The sequence below is a fragment of the Otolemur garnettii genome, unplaced genomic scaffold (genome assembly GCF_000181295.1).
Source record: "Otolemur garnettii isolate 467f Iridium unplaced genomic scaffold, OtoGar3 scaffold00001, whole genome shotgun sequence".
NCBI classification, from domain to species: domain Eukaryota; kingdom Metazoa; phylum Chordata; class Mammalia; order Primates; family Galagidae; genus Otolemur; species Otolemur garnettii.
Window position 1 is genome coordinate 63,396,652 of NW_003852396.1, and position 26,921 is coordinate 63,423,572.

Genomic DNA, 26,921 nt, shown 5'->3' on the forward strand with positions numbered 1-26,921 from the left:
ACCAAAACAGTTACTTTATCCTGAGAACAATTATTTAAATAGAACTTAATCAGTTAAGTTGGTAATTTGAGAGGTATTTTTCATGGTTTTCAGCAAGATGCTCAGTACATGCAGTCTGTGCTTTGCTGAAGATAATTTGGAGTTTCTTTAAGCAGTGGAGAAATGCCCATAAAGTAATTAGGATAGTTTAAACTCATTTAAGTCTTAATATTTCCATTTTTGAATAAATATTTCATGCATTGCTCTTCTGGGAGGCAGAGAGCCAGGAAATTTCAGCAATAATATGTGTATAAAATGTCTTTTTCCCCCCACAGTAGCACATTTTGAAAGATATCTCAACAGGTTATGACAAGTAGAACAGGAAAATATTATTTTAATTTCCCTGGGTCAATTTTTAGAATTAGTGAAAAATATTCTTAAATTGCACTTTATCGGTATGATCTACTCTGAGGAGAAGAGTAGGCAAGCAAGAACTGGATTAGTTTATCATAATTACGGTTGTGCCCCAAATGCCAAAATAAATCACATGCACTGGACACATCTGTCTCGAAGCTCCTGGATAGAACCGTGACAAGGGGGATTGAGCCTGTCTAAATGTGGCTCGTTGCTATAAAGCAGGTGGTGAAATCTAAAGAAAAATTTAAAGCAAAGTGCATCTTGTGAGCTATGTTCCTAAATTTTCCCTTCAGAAACAGATGCCACATAAAAACCAGTAATGAAAACTTTCAGTGTGTAACAGGACATTTCGAACAACTAGAAATTTTTATTTTTTGGTCATTGAGTCTGAGTCTACAGGGCTCTATCCTGGCTCTATCCTCATTTCTCATCCTCTAAGTAGGATAGAGAGGTGAGAATGGGGTCAGGTTAGGGACAGAGTGGGAGGGTGATCAGCTTATCCCAGTTTCCCTGGGACTTCCCTTGTTTTAGCCTTAGCATCTTATACCCCAGTAAACTTGTCTGTGCTTGGCTCCCTTACTAGGTAAAGAGCAGTGAACGGAAGCTGAATGGTCAGCTCCCAGCATTGGTGAATAAGTGTTTCCTCTTTGGGGTGGGCCAGTCTTCCTATTCTGTAAACAAACCCTCACCTAAAGAAGCAAAATGACTAATTATAAGTATATGTAACAGTATCACTCATGTGCATTCTGATTTTATCCTAACTTGAAAACAAAGGTGGATGAATTTCTATGTTCGTAACAGCTGACCTTTGCTTTTTAAGATCTATTTGACAAATAAGTCTCTACCCTGCCAAGGATATACCGTCAATTAGGGGTTTAAATCTCCTAGTCTTGTACCAAGACTGCTTTTTTTTTTTTTTTTTTTTTTGTGGTAAAAGCACTATGACAGAGAGAAAGAGAGGGGAAGGGGGAAAAAGAGAGAGAGAATATGAGAGTACTGCCAAAGGATTTTCTTTCCTTTTCAATTTTATTATTTATTAGCTCTACTATTGATACTTGTCATTTGAAACAAAGCTCAACACCTTTGGCTCTGGAGGACAACTTCTTAAACTGTCATTCATTGTTGTCCCAGGGGGGTTATGGGTGAGACTCTAACCTCACACCTGTAGCCCCAGGGTGCTGATAGAGGTGATGTGTTTAAGCCGGTTGGTGGATGCGGCCTGGCTGGAGGAATGAGGTTTACGTCCTCTATTTTCTGCCATCCCATGTAATGACAAATAAGCAACTGGCTTTTTAAAATTATATCTTTTATCTAGTCTAGAAAGGGTGTAATTCTTCCTCTATTTCATACTTACAGATTCCTCTTTTTGTGGGAGGCAGCAATGGGAGTAATTGAAAACACCAATTTCCTGTACTCTTCTGCAGGTTGGGCAGACAGTGCAGTTCTGACCGATGAGGTTTAGGCAGAGGTGCTCTTTGCTGTTTCCCTCTGAAAAGAAGTTATAACACCTGGAGATGCAGCAGTCGTGTTGTGATCATGAGGCAACAGACGTGAAGAAAACGCTGAAGAAATCTTACAGCCTCGTTCCTGACATTGTTGAGCTGGTAAGCTAACGCCTGTTAGTGACCCCAGTTGTAAAGTTTTCTGTTTCTTACAAGTAATTGCTTCCTCACTGATCCTGGAGAGCAGGAGATACCAGGAAGAATACTACAACAGGAACCCAGAATTGAGGCTCTTTTTTTTTTCCCTCCTACTTTTCCCCCCATCAAGATCTTAGAAACATATCTTAAGATAATACCTTAAGATCTTGGAAACATATCTTAAGAGCATGATAGACCAGAAAGAATACTACAATAGGAAGCCAGAAAATTGTTCTATGTTTCTTTTTTCTTCCCTACTTTTTTTCCCACCAAGATCTTGGAAACATATCTTAAGATAATACCTCTAGCTGGGTGCAATGGTTCATGCTTGTAATCCTAGCTTCTGGTGGGCCAAGGTGGGAGGATTGCTTGTGTTGAAGAGTTCAAGACCAGCCTGAGCAAGAGTGAGATCCCATCTGTACTAAAAATAGAAAAATTAGCCTGCCTGTAGCTAATCCTAGCTACTTGGGAGGCTGGGGCAAGAGGATTGCTTAAACCCAGGAGTCTGAGGTTGCTGTGAGCTAGGCTGATGCCATGGTACTCTAGCCTGGAGTAACAGAGCGAGATTCTGTCTCGAAAAAAAAGGGGGGGTTATATATACCCTTTAAATAAAGACCTCATTTGCCTCTTCTTGTTGTGTGACACACAGTAAGACCTCTCTATAAGTACCACTGAATTTGTATAGTATAAATGTATTCAGTATAAAAATACCTTATTATCCTAGTACAGAGGAATAAGACAGATGATCTTTTGAGATCCATTTTAAGTCTAAGAGGTTCAATTCTAATTCTAAGTCATTTTTGAAATAGAATTTTCTATTTGAAAGAAAATTGGGAGGGTGTAGGTATATGAATGACTATTGTAGACCAGAGAAATAGTGAAGCGTCTTTAGTCTAAACCAGAGATTATCTTTCTCCTGGTCCTTCCTGTGTTTTCCTGGCAAAGATGTTTGTCTTATCTGGTTTGCATGGGGTTCACCTATAGCAGCTCTATTATGCATTCTGCCCTTCTACTTAATGTCTGTGTTGAAACTGATTAATGTTGATGAATTGCCTTGAGGTTCATAGAGATCTGGGATTATTACACCCAAGGAAGGAAGGGCCAGGCTTGTGTGACAAAGAAAGACAGGTCTATAATAGAATCTCTTCAATTATTTTTTATTAAAAAAAAAAGATTTTTAAAGAGACAGGGTCTGGCTGTGTTGCCCAGGCTGGACTCAAATGCTTAGGCTCAAGCAATCCTCTTGCTTCAACCTCCCAAGTAGCTGTACCTCCAGGTAAGCCGCCACACATGGCTTCTGTTCAATTTTTGATTTTCTTTCTTTCTTTTTTTTTTTTATTGAATGGTAACTATGTACATTAATGCACTTCTGGGGTACAGTGTGGTGTTTTCACACACAATCCAAAACACTTCCATCAAACTGGTTAACATAGCCAAATTTTGATTTTCTTAATGCCTCTGTGAATGGATCCATGTTCCTCCATCTTCACGCCCTATAGCATCAAGGAGTTGAAATGCAATGACTTGAACTGACTGTGCTTTGAGTCTGTCTGACATCACTGCTGTTGCCTAGACACTTCGGCAGGGCTTCATGACTTCCCAGAAGTCGTGAAATCCATCTACATCAAGGCTGACCTTGATATCTTCTGGGAATTCAGGCTTCTATTTTCTATAATTCACTCTAGCCAGTGGAAAAGCTCATAGGGACGGGCTTTTCCTCAGTATTGATGGACTCATGAAGAAAGTGAGCTGCCACTCACGATAACGATCAATGTGCTGCCAGTAACGGAATGAAGCTTCGGAGATATTTGTCAGTGTAGCTGTTTCACAGAAGAAGGAAGAAAACGAACGAGCCTTGTTGTTTACCATAGTCTCTCAAGTGGAGAAACAAGATGACAGGGATTAGATCACTCTCATAAGCCTATCAAGCTTCCTTCTGTCCCACCCCCTCACTCTCCCACTCTTTCATGCTCATTTAACGGTCATATTTTCCACGGGGCGGCTGTCTGCCTACCTCTTTCCTCCCCCTCATGAGCCGATTACTAAGCTTGTTGCTTAGTTACCTCTGATTTCCTCTTTCTTGCATTTTGTACCCAAAGGTAAGGTAATAGAAGTCATAATAGGATGGTTACTTTAGGCACATCTTTGCCATCTGGGTGAGACACGAGGGAAATCAATGCGTGGAAAGAAGAATCTTCAAAATATCCTCTTAACATTATTGTATTTCTAACTTGGGCCTGGGAAAGGAACTCAGAATTCAGGTCAATGAACCCATGCTTTTTACTCCCGTGATCCATCTTTGTTTAAATGAGTTTGGGTATCTAGTCAGTAACACTAAGCCATTATACAGGTATGATAAGTGTTTTAGAGCATCAAGCTTTACCAACATTTTCTTTATTTTTTAATGTTCTCTTTGTATTTTATGACATTCTACCAAGCATATTTCAAGAATGTTAGGCATGGACCTCTGTGAGTCAAGTATGTTATAATACACCAGAACACAATAGGGACTACCAGATAAATTTGAAGACTTAAAAAAGGCAAGTATGCCTGATTTCTGTTTCCGATTCTGCCTCTTTCTAGTTGTCTGTTTTGGGATAAGTTACATAGACTTTGTGGGCTGTGATTTTTTCATTTTAAAATGAGGAAAATAGTTCCTATGCCCTGGGGTAGTTGTTAAAGGTTAAACATTGTAGAAATAGTAGTTAACACCGGCCTTGATATAGAGTATGAACTTAAGTTATGGAGAGTGTGTGTGTGTGTGTGTGTGTGTGTGTGTATAAGCACGTTCATGGATAGGCTTCCGTAGATCACAGAATGTGGAAATAAATAGGATTCTGGGTTCTATACCCATATACCCATGAGCCTCACTAGCATTTTATAGTTATATTTATTTTTGATGATCTATACATATGTTTATCTGTATATTTATATGAGTGTGAATATGTGTATGGGAATAATATTTCTATTTGGCATCTGGTAGTAAGTTACCATGTATAAATTTCCAACTTTTCTTTAAATTGTCCTATATGCATTTAATCATTTTTATTTTCTCAATAAACTGGTTTCCTTTTTTTTTTCAAGGCATAAATGTGCTAAATACTCCAACCTTCCTGAGCTCTATAACCCTTGCAAAATGAGCCCTTTGTCCATGGCATGCCATGATGCCAGTTTGGCCTCTACTTATGATTCTAATGTCCCATCTATCCCTCTCCAACTAGTCCCATTCCATGATTTAATCATGTTTAGTCCCAAACATATCTTACTGTTTGGTATCTCTATGCCTTTGGACGAACTATTCCCTCCATCTGAAACACCCCTCATCCTTTTCTTACTGGGTTTGGGAAACCCTAACTCTACTGGAGATTCAGTTACAATGTCACCCCTTCTTCCTGAACTTCCATCCCCTATGGAGTCTTATTTCTATACCTCTACTACAGCCCTCATTTTATTGGATTGTAATTGTTTGTTACTGGAATTTCTCCTCTGCTAGATTGAATGCAGGTATTTCCTCAAAGACTAACACAAAGGCAGGAATGTAGTAGGTTTCCAGGACAGATCTTCGCTGAATATTGGAATAAGTGTACATAAGCAGAAAACACCAAACATAATATTCATATTAAAATAGAAACAGGGGCAGCAGCTGTGGCTCAAAGGAGTAGGGTGCCAGCCCCATATGCCGGACGGAATGGGTTCAAACCCAGCCCCAGCCAAAAGCTGCAAAAAAGAAAAATAGAAACAATTTTTGCTGTCTTTAATGATAACATTTATATATAACATGTATATATATATATATATCTGTAGTGATAACATATATATATTTACCTTATAAATATTTAGCACTTACTTTGAAAATTATTCTGTAGACATTAGCAGTACTGTCAGTAGAACTTTATGTAATGATGTAAAAGTCTGGGCTGTCCAAAGTGGTAGCTGTAAGTCACATGTGGCTACTCAATGATGTGACTGTAGTGACTGAGGAACTGCATGTTTAATCTTTTAAAAATTTTAATTCATTTAGATTTGAATTAGAATTTGAACTGGCTTATTCCTGCCATATTGGACAATGAAGTTCTATAGTACTTAGGAAAGTTCTCAGAGTTCATTTGTAGGTTCAAGGATTATTTTAGGAAATCCTAGATTCAGGAAGTAAATTAATGTCATATAGCCCAAGGCACCAGAAACGCAAACAAAATCCACCTGCATTTACCAATTATTTTTGTGTATATAAGATGTTAACTCACTTTTAGAAATTAATTTATTATGTTTAGCATCATTAAATGTTATACAGTAAAGATCAAATTGGGGAAGCAATATTTGTGTTCAAAAAGAACACAAACAGAATTAACTTCTTCCCCCCCCTCCCCCCTTCAGGATTGGTTAAAGAATGTTTGGCTTTTAAGCTCATGCTAATAGATAATTGCCTTTAGTTCCATAGAGAGTAACAACAAACAGGTAAATTCCAGTACCTGAAAGGTCTTCTCCAACACTATAGGACTCCAATGTGCAGTTTAATAAAGCATAGTCTTAGTTGTAATCTTTTATTCCATTGAGGTACTACTGTATTTGAGCCTGTGAAGCCATAATTTTCTAAATTGCACCCTGGTGGACTGAATGTTAATTCAGCTTCCAGTGATTCCTGGTTTAAAGTTAAGGAGTATGTTTTACACTATTAAATCTGAGTCTACAAATTTTATTTCCCTTAAACCTCTAGATTAAGAAATCACAGCTTTCAAAATGAAACTGCAAATTAATAGGTGGAGGAGAGGTCAGCTGTGAATTGACTGACTGCACTGCATACTTATGGCATTTTTTTTCAGATGCTAAAGAGTTATTTTTGACTCCAGTTTCTATCAAGCTCGAAGCAAAATTTTATGATCAATTTTGGTAATTAACTATCTCAGGAGTCTAGTTATTTGTATTCTTTATTCCTTTTAATTTTGTTGGTTTATTTTAATTTTATTGCCCTGTTTTATAATGTCTTGGGTTTTGTAAGATGTATCTAGTAGTTGCTAATTTTCCCTCTTCATACTGTAATATATAGAGAAAATGCATTTCTTCTCTGTATTTAGTGATTAATAATGTTCCACAGGAATCCTACACTTTGTGTGGGATAAAGCAAACTTACTTAGTCCAATCCAGAAACTAATAGTCCCCTTAGGAAAAAGTAGGTTCTGAGGTCTCATATTTTATAATTTTCATACCTCCTCTTATTTTGCTCCTGTAAGCCTCTGGGTATTTAGTCTCAAGGGAAGGTGGTAGTGGTAAAGTCTTTGGGTCTAGGTATACAAGCTGTAACACTGAAGTTCATGAACTCATCTTAGAAAACATGCTACATAACTTATTGTTGAACATCACTCTGGTCACCGTTGAAGTATTCTCCTTGGTGAGCTGTGCACCAGCATGAACACCTATCTAGTCCACTAGTCAAGGCAATTTTGGAACTATTTTTCTGGAATGGCCATCAAAGCTCTTATCATATTGCTCTTAATGTCCTGAATGCCATCAAAATGTCTTCCTTTCAATATTTCCTTTGCCTTTGGGTAAAGAAAAAAGTGATTTGGGGCCAGATCAGGTGATTAGGGAGGGTATTCCAATACAGTTATTTGTTTACTGGCTAAACCCCCCGCATAGGCAGCAGTGTGTGAGCCGGTGCATTGTCGTGATGCAGCAGCCGTGAGTTGTTGCAAAGATTTTCACTTAAGATTTTCTTAAGTGTTTCTCTCTTGATGTTTACTTGGTCTGCTATGCTTCTCACAGACAGCTGATGATTTTGATGCACAATTCTATGAATTTTTGCAATGTTTTGTCAGCTCTGCTTATTGCTGGCCACCCTGACCTCTCTTCATCAGTGACCCTTTCTCTCCCCTCAGAAAAAAACATTTAGTCCATTTGTGTGCTGCCATTTTCTTCATGGTATTATCCCCATAAACTTGAATGAACATGTTCCTGATTCCACTTCCATCCTTGCCAAGTTTAATAAGAAATTTACAAATGTTTGTTGCTCTAATTCAAGTTCCAACATTCTCCTGACGGCACAGAAAAACATATATCAACAACCATGAATGTCACTCAGCAAGACTCCCCTCCACATTGACACAAATGCAGCTGTGAGACACTGACATGCCAAGGCTATGAAACCTTACTAAGTGGCTTGTGCTGCCAATGTAAACACATGGTGGCAGTTTGTGAACTTAATTGTCAGACCCTGTATCTTCCCTTGCTATGGGTTAATAGCTGTGGTCTGATTAATGGGGCTGCTCTCTGGGTTCCAAATGTGCTGATGTATGACATGTCCTTCCTGTTAGAAGAGAATGCTTTTCTCTACTTTGGTTAGAGAAGTAACCAAAGTTGACTGGGTTCCCCAAGTCTACTTCCTCACTCTCCTGACAGGGGTGGAGTGAGGTGCCTGGTTGCACCAGGAGACTATCCAAGGTCCTGCATGTGGTTCCTGTTCTCCTTCCCAGTAAGAGGCAATGCCAGGCAGCTGGGTCAGATGGTGCATTGTTGTGATGCAACAACAGCCATGAGTTACAGACTCACATTCCTCCTGTTGTGCTAAGTCTGCCCGTGGGTTTGGATGAGTGATCAGGTCCATATGACTCTCGCACCAAGCTTTCTGCTTTCATCTATCTGCATCACTCATAAATGTGACATTTTGAGCTCTGTCTTTACTATTTTGCTATATCTCTTAAACTCTAGATCCTAGACTGGTGGGTGGGGTTAGAAAGCGGGCTGTTACTTAGATACTCCCAACATACTGTATAAGAACATAAAGAAAAAAGAAACTGGTATTTTATATTCTTGGAAAGACTTTTGAGCAGTCTGAAAGATTACTTCTTTACTTTCTGCTGTAACACTTTCCTTTCAATTTCTTTTTCTTTTTTCATTTCTTGGTTTAGGTTAAGGCACATTTTAGGCTCTTTGTACAGGCGTTGGCCAATGGGAGGGCTGTATCCCCCTGTTGCAAGTCTCAGCCATGAGGAGGTATCTTCCACTTTGGCACAGCAAGTATTGATCTTTGTCAGAGGCCAACACAAGACTGATCTGGAAATGTGGGACTTGTCTCCCTTGGCAATCTTCTGTGGACCTCTCTCCTACCCTGTCCCCACCACCACATGCCAGTTTTGTTTGTGAATCTTAGAGAACCAGATGGCAGCTTTACAGAAACAGTGAACAAACAAAATAAAATGATTCCCTTCCTGTGATTCTATCAGTCTCAGCTTCTACAGCAAGCCAAGAAGAAAACCTGATGAATTTTTACAGCTCCAAAGGCCAACAAAAGAAAAGATGATAACAAAACAAACAAACAAAAAAACCAAACCTCGTGTCTGAGATGCTTTACTTTAGGAATTAGACTGGCCTTGAAACAGAGCAGACAGACTCAGGAATGCCCAAATTCATGATGGCCCACCAGCACATCAACTTTGTGTGTTTTTCTCATCTGTAAAGAGGAGGTATTGTAATAGCTACCGGACAGAGTTGTTTCTGACATTGAATTAAATCGTATTGTAAAAAAGAATCACTATGGCATGTATGATTCAAATTTGTATCTCAACAGCATGACAAATTACTGTGTACTATTTGTGTTTTGATTGTGAATATGGTGATTGAAACAATAATTGCTAAACCCACAAGTGCCAAAAATCTGATGTTTTTATAAAATCCTCCTGCATATTTTCTTATAAACCAAGTGATTCTTCTGCAGTTTTAATAGGCAATACTGACTTTTAAATTTTTCATGGTTTAGATAATTTATTGCGTTTCAGTTTTTTTTTTAAAACAAAAATGGCACTTATTTTCGTTTTCCCTTTCCCTGGTACAGTGGATGTGGGTGTGATATTTTCTGCAGGGTCTGAGAAAGCACAGGTGCTTTTAGTGAAATTCTACTATTATGAGGCTTGTTTCCCTGAGAGAGCAAACTCAGTTTAGCAAATCCTTGTTTGTTTTGCCTTAGATGAAGAAAATGGCAGTGAAAAATGGACTGTCAGATTTGTACTGATTGGATGCATCTTCCCAGCTAGCTGTGCTAAGCATTAAATGAGCAGGATGCAACAATCAAGTTATTTTGAGGCACGATGTATGGTTACTTTAGAATAATACAGTCATCTACATTCAGTCTCAGGCAAGTCAGACCCTTGAGCGAAAACTGCATCTTGCTTTTCGGAACAGCCATATGTAACGCCAAGAGTCACTCTAATTAAAATTCTGCGACATAACACAATGGGAGAAATGATGGATTATTCACTTCAAATCTGCTCTCCCATTTTCATTTCATCAAATAGTGTAGATGAATAATCAGTCATCATAAGTTCATCTCAGAATATTTGCAGAGCACCTACTAGGTGCTTGAGGCTATGAAGGGTACAGAGCCTTCAGCAAAGTCTTTTCTCCATGGAATGTAATTGATAAGGAAGAACATGCTCACAAGAAGAGATAAGGAAGGTTATAAAATTTAAATTAAGCGCCCGTGAAATTGGCACTTTAGGAGTTTAAAGGAAATGGAGATTGGTGTGGGCATAGGAAGCTGAGGGAAACTGTATTGTTAAGGATAAGTCAGGGTGTAGGGGTCAGAACATGAGGACTAATTCAGAATAGGGGCAGGACATAAAAGGTAGGCAGCCGACACAGGGCTACAGTGGACTATTAGCTTGGCTGGTGGAGGGAGTTTACCAGGTGCACATCTGAGGTAGGACTGAGCCAGAGTGAGTGTCAACTTTACTAAGGTCTTAAAAGCCAGACTGACAGGTCTGTCCTTCTGTAGGCAGCCACGAACCACTGGAGAAAACGAATAGCTGCAGAGACAGCTGTTGTGGTTTTGGAACACATTTGGGCAGGAATATGAGTGGGCAGTGGTAGTCCAGGTTTTCACTTAGGGACAAGAGGTGGAGTGCTCCACTGTACAGCACAATTCCTTGAGAATTTTCTGGGGAAATTCTCTCTCAGGCCTGGGAGTGGAGATGGCTGTGATGGCTGTGGCTGGCAAAAGAGCCGACAATGTACTTTACCAACTAGGGAGGGATTGCCCAAGGTGAGGGAAACCTCCATTGGTGACCTGGGTTCTTTGCCAAGGAACAAGGTCTCCAGGCTCAGTTGTATGGGGAATGGTTGCAACCTAACTGATGTAGCCACTTTTGCCACTGGCTATTTCATCTGAATTTCAGTCTTTTCAAGATTGCTTAGGTTAGAACCCACTCCGTCTGATATTTATTTTTATCATCATCATTATCGGTATCTTATTAAGCTCCCCACCATTACAGATTTCTGCTCTTCAGTTTCGCCAGTCTCCTTGATGACTTTCATGAATCCATAAGCATTCCTATTTTCATGAACTCCATTGTTAGTTCCCTAGCTCAGAAAGCATCAAATCTTTGTCTTTGATCCAAATGCTACTCATTCTTCCAGATTCCCCCCAGCCTCTCCTGTTACATGAATATTCCTATCTCAATTCAAACCCTGAATAATCTCTATTTTCTCTGGACCATAAAAGGATTTAAAAAACATAGAGCACGGGAATTTTAAAGAACCTACTATTAAAATATTGAAGACTCTAAAAGAAATTGCGTTACACACTTTATAATTGTATATTTAGTTCTAATTTTAGAAGGTCTAGGATATTAACTGCCAGACATTCATCCTCTGTTTAATATATTTCTAGTGGTAGAGAAAGGTCATCATATTCCCTTTGTTTCAGAGAGATTTTTTTTGTCTTCCTCTTCAACTATAGAGGTGGGGCAGAGAATAAGCTTCTGTGTCTTTGTGTCTGGTGATGCATCACAAATTTATTGAGTGGCAACTATCTTTTAAACATGATACTAAGCACTGCAACTGCAAAGAATAAAAAATCTCTCTTACTTCAAAGTGCTCATATATGAAAGTGATCTTGGCCCATAATAGGTGATCAATGAATATTTGTTAAAGAAGGGATGAGAAGGAGGCAAGAAAGCCAACTATTATCACACTGACTTTTTAGAATATGGTCTCTTGGGTTAGATTTACTGGTTTCAAATCCTGGCTCTGACACTAGCTATTTACTAAACTGTGCCTCTACTATAAAGTGGATTATTAGGTTTGAGTGAGGTAATGCTTACAATGCCTAGCATAGTGTCTGGCATGTAGGCTCTCCATGATGATGAAAAAATGAGTTTGATTTGTTGGGTGGAGGCCTATGCTATTGGAACGCTATAGGAACATGGAAGGGGCCATTCTAGTCAGATGTGTATACAGGGAAGTGAGAGAAACTGGCCCGTGAACAGATATGTGAAGAAGAGTTCTTGGCCCCTTATCGGAAAATATATGACAGTGATTGAGCAAAACTAGATTTGACCTTTAAAAACTGAAAGATGGTCTAAGTGTTGTTAAACTTAGATAGAGATGTTGTCAATAGTGGGACATTATTCTAAGAATTCCAGGGAAAGTACTACTTTCTGAGACAACAGTTGATTGAAATAGTTTACTATGTACTAGCTCTGGGCTGTACCAGTTCTGGGTGCAGAGCTTTTTGTGAAGAAGATCTGAAAATATCTATAAATAAGAAAGATGGAGAACTAAGGAAAACACTGGGCAATGTGTCAATCGCTCACCAGCACCTGTACTTACTTCCAAGACAGCATTAACTGCACAGTCTGGTTGCTTTTGTCTACTACTGAGTCTAGGCTCATTGGTAAAAACAAAAAATAGACTCAGAAGACGAATGATAGAGGGCCAGATGGAGGACACTCTCTTTTCTTTAATCACATGTAGAGTTTTGCTATGTCTTTTACTTCTAGTCACTGGGATATGAGTTGTTATTTCTACATATTTCTGGGTAGTCTTAGATATTCTCATTTCTGTCTATCTCATTTGTTGAGTTTTAAAGCAAAGTGCTTTCTGAAAAAGCTGAATAGCCCTAGAGGTTTATCATATGACTTCTTTATATGTATATTATCCCCCAAAGGGATAATTGTTCCTTTAGTCAAGGCATAGAAATCTATCTTACAACATTAATGTCTATCCTACAAAAATCGATACTCAAACTCCTCAAAATATTTCAGAATAATGTGGATAGTATGACCTCATTTTCATGATACATTTATGTCTCTGTAGAAATGCAGACAAAGCTTCGGAAGGATGCACGAAAGTTGTTAGCTATCACCACAAGCATGGTGATTGGGTAAAATATATGGGATTTCATTTTTATAATTTATATGCATTTGAATTATATTAGTCAGGGTAGGCTGTCTTCAGTAGGAAATAGACCCCACTACAGTTGATGGCTCAAAGAGCATGGAAGTTTAATTTTCCTTTCTATGATTAACCTAAGGCAGTTCCTGGACACTGGAGAAAGTTTGAAAGAAGCTCTATTGCACATGCAGTCATTTGGGGATCGATCTTCAATGTGCAACTTACAAAGTTTCCTTGGCCACTAATGTCACATCCAGTATCTGGGCATTGACATCCAGGTGTCAGAAGTTAAATTAGCATAGGTGATTACTCCTTGGAGGTGTGTGGTGTGGTGTGTGGGCTGTGCGGTGTGGTGCTTGTGTATGTGTCTCTACTTGGCCAGGCCGGGAAAGGGCAGTATGCTTACATTCAGTTTGCTGGAGTTCAGTCATATGACTATATCTAACTACCAGGGAGGCAGAAAAATAGAACCGAACTGTATTTCTGGGAAGAAGAGGAGATTAACTGAACAGCTAGCAGTGTCTACCATAGTCAGCTTTCTGGTCTTCGAATATCCATTTGCTCACTTCTTTTTTCAAAGAGAACACACTTGCCCTCTTCCTTAAGGGAGATGACACAAACCTCTGTTCAAAATCTAGATGAAGTTCAAAGGCAAGTGTCCCTGGGTGATGCCGAGTCTTCTCAGTCATATCCAGATACGGTTCTTATGACCTGTGTATTCCAAAGATATATTGTATCTCCCCTTCCTCCCTTTACTGTCAACACACACATACACACACACAACACACACACACACAGTATATGATGGAGTTAGAAAAACTACAGTAGTTCTCTCATTCAGGAAAGGGAAGAATGAGAGTCACACAGCAATCCCTGGATCACAGCAATGATGGAACCCTGCCCTGCCAGGCTTTGTGAATGTCTTCTTCCCTGACAACATGGAAAGTTCCTTCAAGAAATCCTGATTCTGCCTTCTTGGAGGAATTGCCTTGTCTGCTGAATGTCCCTGGTTCCTACTCTGGGTCTCTTCCTTGTCCGTCCGTCATCCCCCATGGCCATGTGTGAAGCTGATAACTGGGTGCGCCTCCCTCACGGCTGCACGGTTCTCCCAGCTTGCTTTCTGTGGCACTAATAATGAGACCTGTCTAATAATTCTTTAATGGTTTGAATACTTAAAGCTTTTTAGAGTTTAGGCACAGGTTTCTTTGGCAATGTAATTTGCTCCATATTTAGCTGCCTGTAGGTCCATTTGTTTTCAGTGAGTTCCAAGTGAGAACCCAAGTTACTTCCTAAACCATAATGTCTAAGCCTTATCCATTTTCTCATTTCCTCAACCCAGTGCTAATCTCCCTCAAGTTAATATGTCTTTCTGTCAGCTATTTGAAACTAAAGGTTTAGGTAGAAAGGAAACATATTTAATATGATACGAGGCTTTGCGGAATGCGGTGATTAAAGGTCAGTGCATGTTGATACTTGAGGAATAGACCTTTTGCAAGGTTCTGAGTTCCATGTCCCAATGTGGGCAGCCTTTCCTTGTGTGATCACGGCTATAAGTCAGAGAGGCAGCTGTTTGATGTGGAGTCTCCCGGGTTGTCTATGTTTTGTTTATTTAAGTCAAGTCTTCTCCAGCTTTTCCCTCCTTGCCCAGTAGTACTCTTTAGTTCCTTATAAAACACTTTCGCATCACTTTCTCCAACAGAAAATCCAGAGAAATGAGTGGTTAATTTTCTGATCAGGGATCCTGTTCAGAAAGATGAAGTGACTTTGTTATTGTCATATCTGGCAAGAGATGGGGCCAGGCCTTGGGGCCAGGTCTTCTCCACTCTGGTTATTCTCAGCCCTGGCAGCATCTTCAAATTATCTGGGAAATTCACCAATTCCCTGGTCCCTCCCCATAATAAGTATAAAAAAAGAACCACTGTCTATATTTTAAGAGTCTATGAGGGATTCTAATACGCAGTGAGCTAAGAACATCTGTGCTGTGCCAGGCTGCCAAAAGGACCGAGCTCACAGGGGCCTGTGTTACGGGCAGGTGGGGACGTGTTCTCCAGCATCCCTGCCAGTGGCGGTGGTAGATACACCCTGAGAGGTGAGATAGGGTCTGATGTCCTGGGCAGGAAAAGAAGAGAATGTTATTTATAAGTCTTGGGATATTCAGGAAAGCAAATAAGTAAAGAAAAAGCAAAAGGCTACAAAGCCCAGGATGTTTGCTTAGGCCTCAGAGAGAAGTGATGCTAACAGCTTAAGGTCTCTTTCTGAAGATTCTGGACCAGCCCAAGGCAAACCTGTAGGAAGGAGAAATTCCCATCTTCCCCCAGTTGCATCTCCCTCTACCACCACACCCCACACCCCCAACATCAGGTCAATTCCTGGGCAACTTATTTACTTCTATGTGAATTTGCTCTCTGGTAATTCACAAGGCAGGGAAGAGTCCACAAACCAATACATATTAAAATACTATTGACTGATAATAGCTTATTATTATCCTTTATCTCAAAGTATTTATAGATTAGTAATGCTTAATCCAGAGAAATGAGTCTCTAAGATTGGACATGAGAAAAAGTGGACACTTTCAATAAAGACTTTGGACAAGGAGGACATCGTGGTGCTCCTTGCATTATACCTGGCATACTAGCTTTGTCCTTTGGCTCCTAATGGGGAGTGCTATTCAATTATTTATTCACCAAATATACAGTGAACATTGTCTATGTGCCAGGCATGGGAGGAAACAGCAATGAACAAAATAGAACTCCCTGGCCCCATGGAATATACATTTAGTGGGGAAGACAAATAGTAAACCAAACAAGCAAAATACATGGTGTATTAAATAGTAACAAACGTGCTGGAGAAAAAGACAAAAGGGAGGGTGATAGGAACAGCACAGGAAGGCTGAAAAGACTCAGTGGGTACAGATCAAGAGATAAAAGAGGGTGTCAGGTCAGTATCTGGCAGGATAACTAATTCAAGGGAGAGATAACAGTAAGTGCAAAGGCCGTGAGGCGGCCATGTTCCTGGTGTGGCTGGAACAGAGAGAGGGAAAGGAGTAGGAAACTAGGTCATAGATGATAGCAGGGCTCTTAACATGCAGGGCTGTGTAGGAAATTGTAGAAATTTTGTCTCTCATCGAGGGTGGGAAGGTATTGAGATGCTGCATATTGAGTGAAGGGGTGCAAAGTCAGATTTGGAGTAAGCTATCTGAAGGTGATCACAGTGATCTTGCAGGAGATGATGGTGACACATCAGGGGGATAGAGAGGAGGTGGTAAGAAGTGGTTGAGTTCTGGATTATCTCGAAAAGGTAGATTCAACAACTACTTACTAATGGAGTAGATGTGTGATGGGAGGGAAAGTGAAGAATGACCAGCAGCTTCTGGAAGAAAGAAACTGGCATAAATTGAGGTGGGGAAAGACAAGGGCTAGCACAGGCTTCCAGGAAAGGGTCAGAAACTTTTTTATCACTGTGTTGAGTTGGGACCTGTTGAACACAAGAGACAGTGAGACATTGGGGAAAATGATAAGGAGGCATTTGGATATTGCATATATGAGCTTGAGTTTCAAGGTGACATCTGGACTGGAGGTTTCAAGTTGGCTTGGGTGCCTATGTCAAGAGATCCAGATAGATGCAAAAGAGTAAGGTACGTAAGTATAGGCTGTGAAGCCGAATTGCCTGGGCTGTACTCATAGCAAATAATCCAACGTTTGGGCACTCAGTATCCTCATCTGCAAAAAGGATAAAACAATTATAGTATCTGATTGAGGGAGGTGCTATGATGACTAAGTTGTAAATATATTTGAAGTTTATAGTTAAAGGATTGGCAATTAGGGACTCCTAAAAATGTTAGCCATTTTTGTGTGTCTGTTATTATCTTATTACTAGTTGTCTTTTTTGATAGTTTTAAGTGCTTGTTCACATCTTATCTCATTTAATCCTCCTAAGAAATGTGTAAGGTAGATATTAATTTTCTTATCCCAAAAGAAGAAACTAAGGCACAGAGAGGATAAATCACTAGCCCAAGGAGACCCAGTTAGGAAGTGGAGCGAGGAATATTTGAACCTAGTTCTTTTGACCCCAAAGACTGGGCAGTTAATCATTTTTATAAATAGTAAAACCTGGTTTTGTATGCAGGTCAAGACATCAGAAGATTAGAGTTGTAGTTCATATAAATAGCCAAGCTAGAGACTCAATGTGTTTAAGCTCAAAATAATCTCGTGAACAAAGGAACGGGATAATTTGAAATGTCAATGTGACATTCTGTTCCACAGTAAATTAATAAGATGTGACCAGAGGCCTTTCTTGTCATGGCTGTAACAATCACAAGCCGTACTTTCTCTCCTCTCCAATCTCATGCTATAACAATAGGCAATCAGAAGAAACATCCTTCAAATATCAGCTGAGTCCTTCTCATACATAAAGGTGACATATTGGCCGTATCCGATTTTGTTCACGTCTGTTGAAAGAGGTGTTGCTTTCGACACTATTATGCCATGAAATGAGCAATGTAAAAATGGAGGCTATTTTCTACAGTTAATTTGCTATTGTTAGAAAACGCTTTCATCCTTCCCTTATTCTTTTTGTTGCTGGGGTGATGGTCAGACCCGGGGATTGTGAGTGACTTTGAGGCAAGGGTAAAAAGCTGTAAGAGCCAAGGGAATATTAAGCCACCTGATAAAATCTATTGGTCACCCTCCTCCTGATGTTTCAGAATCTTGGGTTGGACATTTCTTTAATGGCAGCGCCTTGGTTCCCAGAGTCACCAGTGGCGTTGGGCACCTCCTTTCCATCTCAGATCTTCCTAGATGCCATCTGGACCATCCCTGCATCTTTGTTGTGTGAATTATGTCCAGAACATTCTGTCCACTTGCTACTTTCTGGCACTTATCTAGTAGCTGGTTCTTTAATAATTAAAACTCCATTTCCTAAGTTGGCTGAGGAGACATAACATCCCCATGGGTAAGGTTTGTTAGGCCTATGGCCAAAACTCTTCATTAAGGGAGATAAAAGGCCTCTTGGCTGAGACTACAGATTCCCAAACCTGGCAAATGAGCTTATATTTTTTGTTTTTTGTTTTTTTTTTAAGAGACAGAGTCTCACTTTATCACACTTGGTGGAGTGCTGTGGTGTGACAGCTCACAGCAACCTCCAACTCCTGGGCTTAGGCCTCCAGAGTTGCTGGGACTACAGGTGCCCGCCACAATGCCCAGCTTTTTCTTTTTTTGTTAAATCATAGCTGTGTACATTAATGCAATCATGGGGTACAATGTGCTGGTTTTACATACAATTTGAAATGCTTTCATCAAACTGGTTAACATAGCCTTCACGGCATTTTCTTAGTTATTGTGTTAAGACATTTATATTCTACACCTAGTAAATTTCACAGGTACCCTTGCAGCTATTTTTCATTGCAGTTTGGCCAAACCTGGGTTTGAACCTGCCACCCTTGGCATATGGGGCTGGTGCCCTACCCACTGAGCCACAGGCACCACTTCAAGCTAATGATTTTCAAAGAATGGACCCTTCTTTTTCTCTTTTTAATTTCTTTTTATTTTAGGGTATATACATGCTTTGGATTTTGCACAAATTGAGTCAAAGTGATAGGTGTTCCCTTCACCCAGACAGTGTGCAGTATACCAAACAGGTGTGAATTTACTCATCCCCTTCTCCCCACTCCCGGCTTGATTTTCATTGAGATTTATTTCCATATGTGCACTTAAGTGTTGTCAGTCGGTTCCAACCTGATATTGAATACATGCATTTCTTCTCCATTCCTGTGAAGTTTCACATAGAAGAATGGTCTCTAGTTCCATCCAGGTGGTCTCAAAAAATACAGACTACTATTTTTCTTTGTGCCCGAGTAATACTTCACAGTACGCGTCTACCACATTTTGTTAATCCATTCATGTATTGGTGGGCACTTGGGTTGTTTCCACATCTTTGTGATTGTGAATTATGCTGCTGTGAACATTCATGTGTGGGGGTCCTTTTTATAAATTGACTTTTTTTTCTTTTGGTTGTATATCCAGCAGTGGGATTGCTGGGTCATCTGGTAGGTCCACTTGAGTTCTTTGAGGTGTCCCCCTATGATTTTCCATAGAGGATGTAGTAGTTTGCAGTCCCACCAACAGTAGGTAAGAGTTCCTTTCTCTCTGCATCCATGCAAGCATCTTTTGTCTTGGGACGTATTGATACAAACCATTCTTATTGGAGTTAGGTGATATCTCATAGTGGCTTTGATTTGCATCTTCCTAATGGTTCGAGATGGTGATCGTTTTTTCGTGAGTTTGTTGGACATTAGGATATCTTCATTTGAAAAGTTTCTGATGGACCTTTCTGTACTTAGGGCAAAGGGTTAATCTTTCTTTTCCTGGAAGGTAAGATTAAGCAGGGAACCTTTAGCCCAGGCATGTGTGTGTGCAGACATGTTCTCAGACACATGACCCTGGACCTGAACTCACTAGAAAGTGGCATAGAAAATACTCAGTGTTCAGGGCAGAAATCTGCATCTGTCTCTAACTCTTGGGCTTACCACGCACACCCCACCCTTCAGCAGTTCTTGTCAGTTCTCCCTCTAAAACGTATCCATCGTCTGCCCACTGTTCTCCATCTTTTCTGCCTGCCGCCCAAGTCTCTATCTCCATTATCTCTTACCTGTAGTGTTGTGATGACCTCTAGGGGGATGTTTCCAGTTACACTTGTCTGCTCACACAGATTATTCTCTACAGAGCAGTTAAAATAAATGTATACATCACAAACCAGATCATATCTTCCCCCTACTTGGAAACTACTGGCTTCTCAAAAGGCTCTATATGCTCTGGTCCCAGCCTATCTGATTGACTTACCTAGTCCCGCTCTCTCCTTGGTTACTATGCTGAACCACAGGACATTTCTGTTCATTGAACAGTACAAGCTTATTCTCACCTCGGGGCCCCTGTTTCCTCTGCCAAAAAAGTTCTTTGCCATGGTCTTTCCCACCTGGCTCCTTTCCATAACACCCTTATTGTGAGGTTATTGCCTTAGAGAGGCCTGGTTGTGTTATTTAATCTGGTTCCTTTCTGCCTCTCCATCTTGTCTGTTCATATAACAAATATGTTTTGGGTGTCTGCTATGCTTCAGCCACTGGGAAGGGTGCAGTAAAGCAGACAAACCCCAATTCTTGCCTTTTTGTGTTTTGCAGAAGGTTTGAACCACTTCAAAGAACTTTTTTCTGTTTGCCTTATTGTTAGTTTGGCTGTTTTAGTCTTTCTCTCCATATCCTAGCTCTACACAGACTGTGATGAGTAAATAAGTTTGGGGGTTTCTCTGTATCCCCATGGCGATCAGTCTGAGGAAGCAGAAGTTAGAAGAATCTGCAGACATCGAGGATCAGAGTGGGCACAGTGTGCGCCCTTTGTTGCTGCCCCCTTGAGTAGGAGAACGTTTTTGGAGATGGGCGCACCTACATACAGCTCAAGAACCATGCTGATTAAAGGAAATTCACAGATGTCATCACTCCCACAATTTGGAGACCTCAGAGCCTGCACCCCTTATCTTTTGGTAACGTTGAATTTTATTTCATGGGATAGAATCTTTTAGACATTGTCTTTCTCTATATTTTGGGTTGTATATAAGAATTACCCAGTAATTCAGATTTTGAAGCCCCCCATCTCTAGAGATTTTGGTTATTAATTCTAAAATGTAACCCAGGAGTCTGCATTTTTAAGATGCACCCCAGGTGATTCTATATCAGGTTCATGGGGTACATCTGCAAAATACATTATGCAGCATAGCCTGATATTATAAGCCTTGACTCAGCCTTCTTGGGTCCTGAGTGCTAGAGACTCTTCAATTGTAGAATCTCCCAAATTTAGCTGACTGTATATCTGGGTCTGCCTGGGTTGGTCCTGGTATATGCCTGTTTTCCAGAAGGATTATTACTAGTGACCCCTTTCACTGTCAAAGGTGCCACAGTTTGAATGGTAAATTATATGGGACTCTGCATGGATAGACCTCTTAGTAAAAAGGTGGTTACAAGAAGCTTCCTTATTGGGGGTTTAAAAAGTCTTATCTCAATGGGATGAAGTAGGAATGTGGTCACCTGGTCCAGGGTTTCTGCCATGGAATGTTTTGAGCTGCAGTCAAACTACAAATCAGCAGTCCCTTTCAGTCTAGGAACTCCACTCCCTTCTTTCTCCTTATCAGTCCTCTGACAGCCTTACCATGGGAAATTCACATTTCTTACTTGGTCTGTTCTGTCCAATACTGTAGCCAACAGGAGCTATTTAAATCCAAATTTATATTATCTTAATTAAAATAAAATAAAATAAAACGAAAATTTAGTTTTTTAGTTTTACTAGCCACAGTCCAAGTGTTCACTGGTCATGAGTAGCTGATGGCTGCTGTCTTTGACAGTGAATTACAGAAAATCTCCCCATCACAGGAAGTTTTATTGGACAGGGCTGGTCTAAATTATGTTTCCGGGGTTATTGCCCACTTGGATTTGTAATTATTATTATTATCAGTTACGAATGAAGAGAAGTGAGAAATTTAAAACTCATGTTTTGGAAAATTAGAGATTATCTAATACAATCTCTTAATATAAGTAATGAGTAAATAGGTAGAAAGAGTTGAGGTGTCTCTAAGGTCATTTGGTTAGATCTCAAAGTCAGCAGGAGTAGGTATTCAAATTCGTTAAGCAACCCTAACTAATTGTTTGCTATTCAAATTGTTCATCTGTGAAATGGGAACAGTCACAATGGCCCTTCCTCTGAATGACATTGAAGTAGCCTTCCAGGGTATGCAAATGCCAGCTGCTGACTAAGCGGCCTCTCCTGACATTAAGGGAATGCATTGGCTTTGCCGGGATGCTGTGAAATCCCTACTGTAATTCATTATGGATATGTTAGAAAATTGATCCAAAAAGAAACTAAATCAAAACAGCCATCAACATGATTGGGTCCAAAGATGAATGGCCCATTCTATTTTGTCATTAAGTTGACAGAAGCATCTCCTAATGAGCTGTTTCCTATTTAGAAAGGCTAACACTCCAGAAGCTTTGAACAGCCCTTCAGTGAGAGTGATGCTGTTTGCGGCCTTTCAGATCTTTTTGACATCTTCAAAGGAAGTGGTAAACCCCATTCCTGTCTGTCCATTTGGCTTGGTATGACTGATGCTCTGGCCCTCTTCAAAAGAAAGGCCATTTAGTTCAACACGGTTTCCCTCTGTAGAGCACGCTCGCATTCTGGTGGTGGATTCATTGCTCTGGAAGAATGCTTTGAGATGTGTGTGTAGCGCATGAAAGATGGTGTACAAAGCCCCCGTTTGATCACGGGTTTGGACTTGTCTTTCATTTCCGTGGATGTGTGAAGAGAAGGGCTGAGGTGAATGTCTACAGGCAGGACAAGAATAATGAGTGTGCTCTGGTTATGAACTCATGTGTTATGAACCTGCTAGGCACCAAGCAGCATATTACAAGAACCTTAAGAGGTAATTCTTATCATCCTCTGGTACAGGTGAGGAAACTGAGGTTGAGAGGCAGTAATGTCTCTGATTGTACAAAAAGGACTCATGATTCTAATGTGAGTTACTAGACTCCAGAGCCCCTATTCTATCTACCACATTCTTTTCCTTTATATGTATGGCTTAAAAATGCATTTAGATCTGTTTTCTCATTTGACACTACCCCCGGCCTGGTAGGTAGAATGGCAGGTGTCAGCACCCCTATTGCTTCCGTGAATCCTCTGCAGGGAAGAGTGACTTGTCTGAGGTCAAACAGAATGTGAATGTCCGAGGCCCATATATACCCTTTTGCTTGATACATACTGAAACTGTCAAAACACCAGAGTAGGTTGGAAATACTGCTGAAAGCTGGTGGTATTCTTTCCATAAAGCATAATTCTGAATGCAGCAGAAAACTGGAGTGTAGCCAGCTCTCCTCGTGTGATGAGACATTTGCTCTTTGTGTTTTGATGAAGTCTCCGGAGCTCTTATACCACTGTATAAGAGCATTCTGGCACAGAATGGGATTTCATCTGACTTTCTGGAAAAATAGGCAAGTATTCAAGCACCAAAAAGCACCTGATGGGGATACAGAGACCAGTGATTCCAAACACAGGCTGGGACCCCTGACTATCTTGTTTTCAGGAATTCTGAGATGCAAAATAAGTGTTCAAATTGAGGCACCAATCTTTGCTGGCCTGCTGAGAGGAAGCGACTTCGACCCAGCTGTGTAAATGGTCCTATTAGAAATGTCAGGAAAAATAAAATTCTGTTTTGGAAGAGGACTATTAAAAAGACAGTACTAATGGTAAAATTAGAAATGCATTAGCTGTGTTGTATGAGGCCTGAGACAGAATCACTTTTTGGCACCAGAACAGTCTCTCATGCACACAGGGGTAGAGCTTTTGGCAGGCTTATCATCCTCTCCCATGAGACGGTTATTGCCTCTTAAGTCCTATATCATATATCGCACACTTTATAAATTGATTTACAAATCCCATAATATCAAGTGTCTATTCTGATCAGCCCTTCAGCCTTTTTAATATTTATATGATTTCCTTTGACAGAGCTTGGTGTAGTTCGTTCCTAGTGCTGAAGGCTGAGGAAAGGACGGGGTAGGTGCTCAGAGAAGCCTATGAAGACTGACTGACAGATTTAGGGGCCGCCGCACACAACAATTGGATTGTACTTGACAGATGTACTGGGATGAAATGTAACACTGTCCCTGCTTTGGTCTTGACAGTTTTGGAGAAAGATATTGAATGCTATGCCAAAAGTATTACTGTGGTGATTTTGGATTGCAGAGGCCTGCAGACTGTGCACTTGAGCTCATCAAGAGTGAAAAGGAAATCTGTAAAAGCTGTTAGCTGTGCCGACTCTCATGTAACCCAGGTTGCTGTACACCTCACTTCGTGGTCCACCAAATCCTGCAAGGCACGTGTAAGGAGTCAGGCCAGGGGAAGCTCTCAGGGATATTTGACTTAGAGCCTTTTGAAGCCAAAGATTTGGAATTCTGTTTTAGACATAGGTTTCCTGTACTGCTTATGAGTTCCGTTATTCATTCATTCATCCTTTCATACAAAAAATTTACTGCTAAACTTGAAATTGGGGGCAGGCTGCACTATTAGTTTGTTAGAGCAAATAGATGTATGACAGAGATGTATTATTATGCAATATTCAGTATCCTATCTGCTTAGGGTAGCATTCTTTGAGGATGTTCTTCTAATGATGGACGTAAGAACCTGGGGATGCTAACTGAATCCAGATGGTCAGCTCAAGTTCTGTTTTCCTGACCGAAGGCCTGTTCTCTTCTGTGCATGCAACTGATGCCTAGTGTTTCATAAACAGGCTGACTCCTGTGAGGTCTAGTCTACCGGGATTGAGAGAAGACTGGCTCGTGACATCATGCAGAAGGGAGTAGAACAAAAATATGCCTTAAATAATACTTGGGTACAGGTACCCTATGCCAATGTTGACTCAGGAGAAGAATAGTTTCTCTGCCCTTATTTTTGTTTACCTCAACATATTGCTAGAGGGTTATAAATGTTAATACGTATGTTACTAGAGTACATGGTTTGGGGAAGGAATGGGGTTAGCCTTTTTGCAAATTCAGAAACAATGTCTTCCTACATACTCATTGTGATTTTTATCCCAGGGGACTTGTTAGATTGTTTTCTGCCAATAAGCCTTAATCAGGGACATCCTCTGTCTTCCCCCTACATGTTTTGATGTTTCAATACCTTCAAACCTTAGAGGTAGAAGATTAAAGTCCTGATACTTTATCTCTCAGAAAATCTCTCTGCTCTTGGGCAGAGAGCAAACATAGCAAACCTCAAGCTTTATATTTCAGTACATAAGGGGGAAGGGCAAACGCTCTATCAATCAACGGAGCTGAATTCCACCCTCTCTTCAAAATAGAGAGAAGAGGAATCCTGACTCATGAGGTACACACCTGTGTCTACTGTGTACTGGCAATTCTGTTAGGGTTCAGGGGTTGGCAAACTAAATACAATTGTATTGGAACCCAGCCGTGCCCATTCCTTATATATGGCCTCTTAGTGGGGCAGTTGAATAGTTGCAACAGAGCCCATGCAACCTAAGAAGTCTAAAACAGTTACTATCTGGCCTTTTTCAGGAAAAAGTATGTGAACCCTTTTGTTAGCGACTGGGCATTCAGAAATGAAGACATGCTATTGCTGGGCTAAAGGGGGCGCCAACATCATAAGAGGTGTATTGGAGCTAAGTAGCCCAAGTGCTTGTATAACAGACCAAGTAGTATTATGTCTTGCCTGGGAAAGGTTCCCCAAGGAAGTCACAATTACACTAGGTCTTGAATTGAGACTCAGCTCATTTCAAGTGGAGGGCTGCGAAAAGAGCATCCAGGCATTGGGAAAAGCTTGCACACAGGCAGGAAGAATCATAGTGTTCTGGGGAAACTCAGGGGCTGAAATATAGGTGGAGAGGCCAGTAACTATTAGCCCTAGCAGAGAACCTTGTAAGATGCACCTGGGCTTCTGGTGGGCTCTGGAGGGGAAGAGAGATTTCAGCTAAGAAATAACCTTATCATAGGAGTTCTTTGGAAAGATTGATTACAATATCTGCTGGACTTGAAGGGATTAAGACCAGAGCCAGAGAGACATAGAAAGTCTGGCTTAAAACTTGTACATCTTCTCTTGTCCAATTGTACCCAAGTTTCTTCCTTCAAATAACTTCTCTATCCTTATTCCACTGCTAGCCTATCTTGGTTGTAATTACTTCCATACCAGGTATGATGGTTATTTCATGTGTGGACTTGGCGTGAGGTGTGCTTGTGAGGGTGGTTCCAGTGAGATTAGCATTTGAATCAGTGGACTGCATAAAAAGCTACATGGATGGCATCATCAAATAAATCCCTTGAGGTCTGAATAGAACAAAAAGGTGGAGAGAGGAATTCACTTTCTCTGCCTGAGTACTTGAGCTGGAACATCAATCTTCTTCCACTGGGACTTATACTTTCTACTCTGGTTTTCAGAACTATACCACCAGCCTCCCAGATCTCCAGGTAGTGGGGCTTCTCAGACTCTGGAGAACTCTGAGTAATGCACCAGGTTTGTTTGCATGCAAAGCTAGAGCTCTCAAAAGCAATATTCTACTGGGTCTTTCTACTGAATTAAAATCCTAGTAGAGAGAACTTGGCTATGAAGCTGTCTCCTTCCTTGCAAGGCATACTGCATACATTCCTAGGTTCTTTTTTATTTTAGTCCAGTTTGATTACAATTATTTATACCTTTGCCTACCGCAATGCCAGGAGCATAACAAGTACTCAGGTTTGTGGCTAAGTCTTGGTGACTTGAGGAGCTAAAGTAGTTGATTAGAGAGCTGAGATACACTGGCAAATGAACTCCAAGGGGTAGCTTCCCATGTCAGAGCAGGGTCAAGAGAAGTGTAGAAATCATGTCATTCTAAACTCTGAATTCTTTCCTCTGATCCCCCACCCCACCCTGGCTACTGCTCCACATCAGAAAAAAAAAGTCCGAGAGGAAAGACAGCTTAACTACAGGGGAATCATCAAAAGCCATTATCAACATGATTGGCAGACTCGAATTGAATTCAGTTTTTCTCTCTTTATTGTGGAAGACCTGCATCTTATTTTTTGTACCATCTCCAGATTTCTCATGTTCACGCACACGGCAGTACACTTATGCACATGAGCCAAAAGTAAGCCTCCTTCCTGACACCCACACGGAGATTGTGCAATTAGAAAACGGTGCC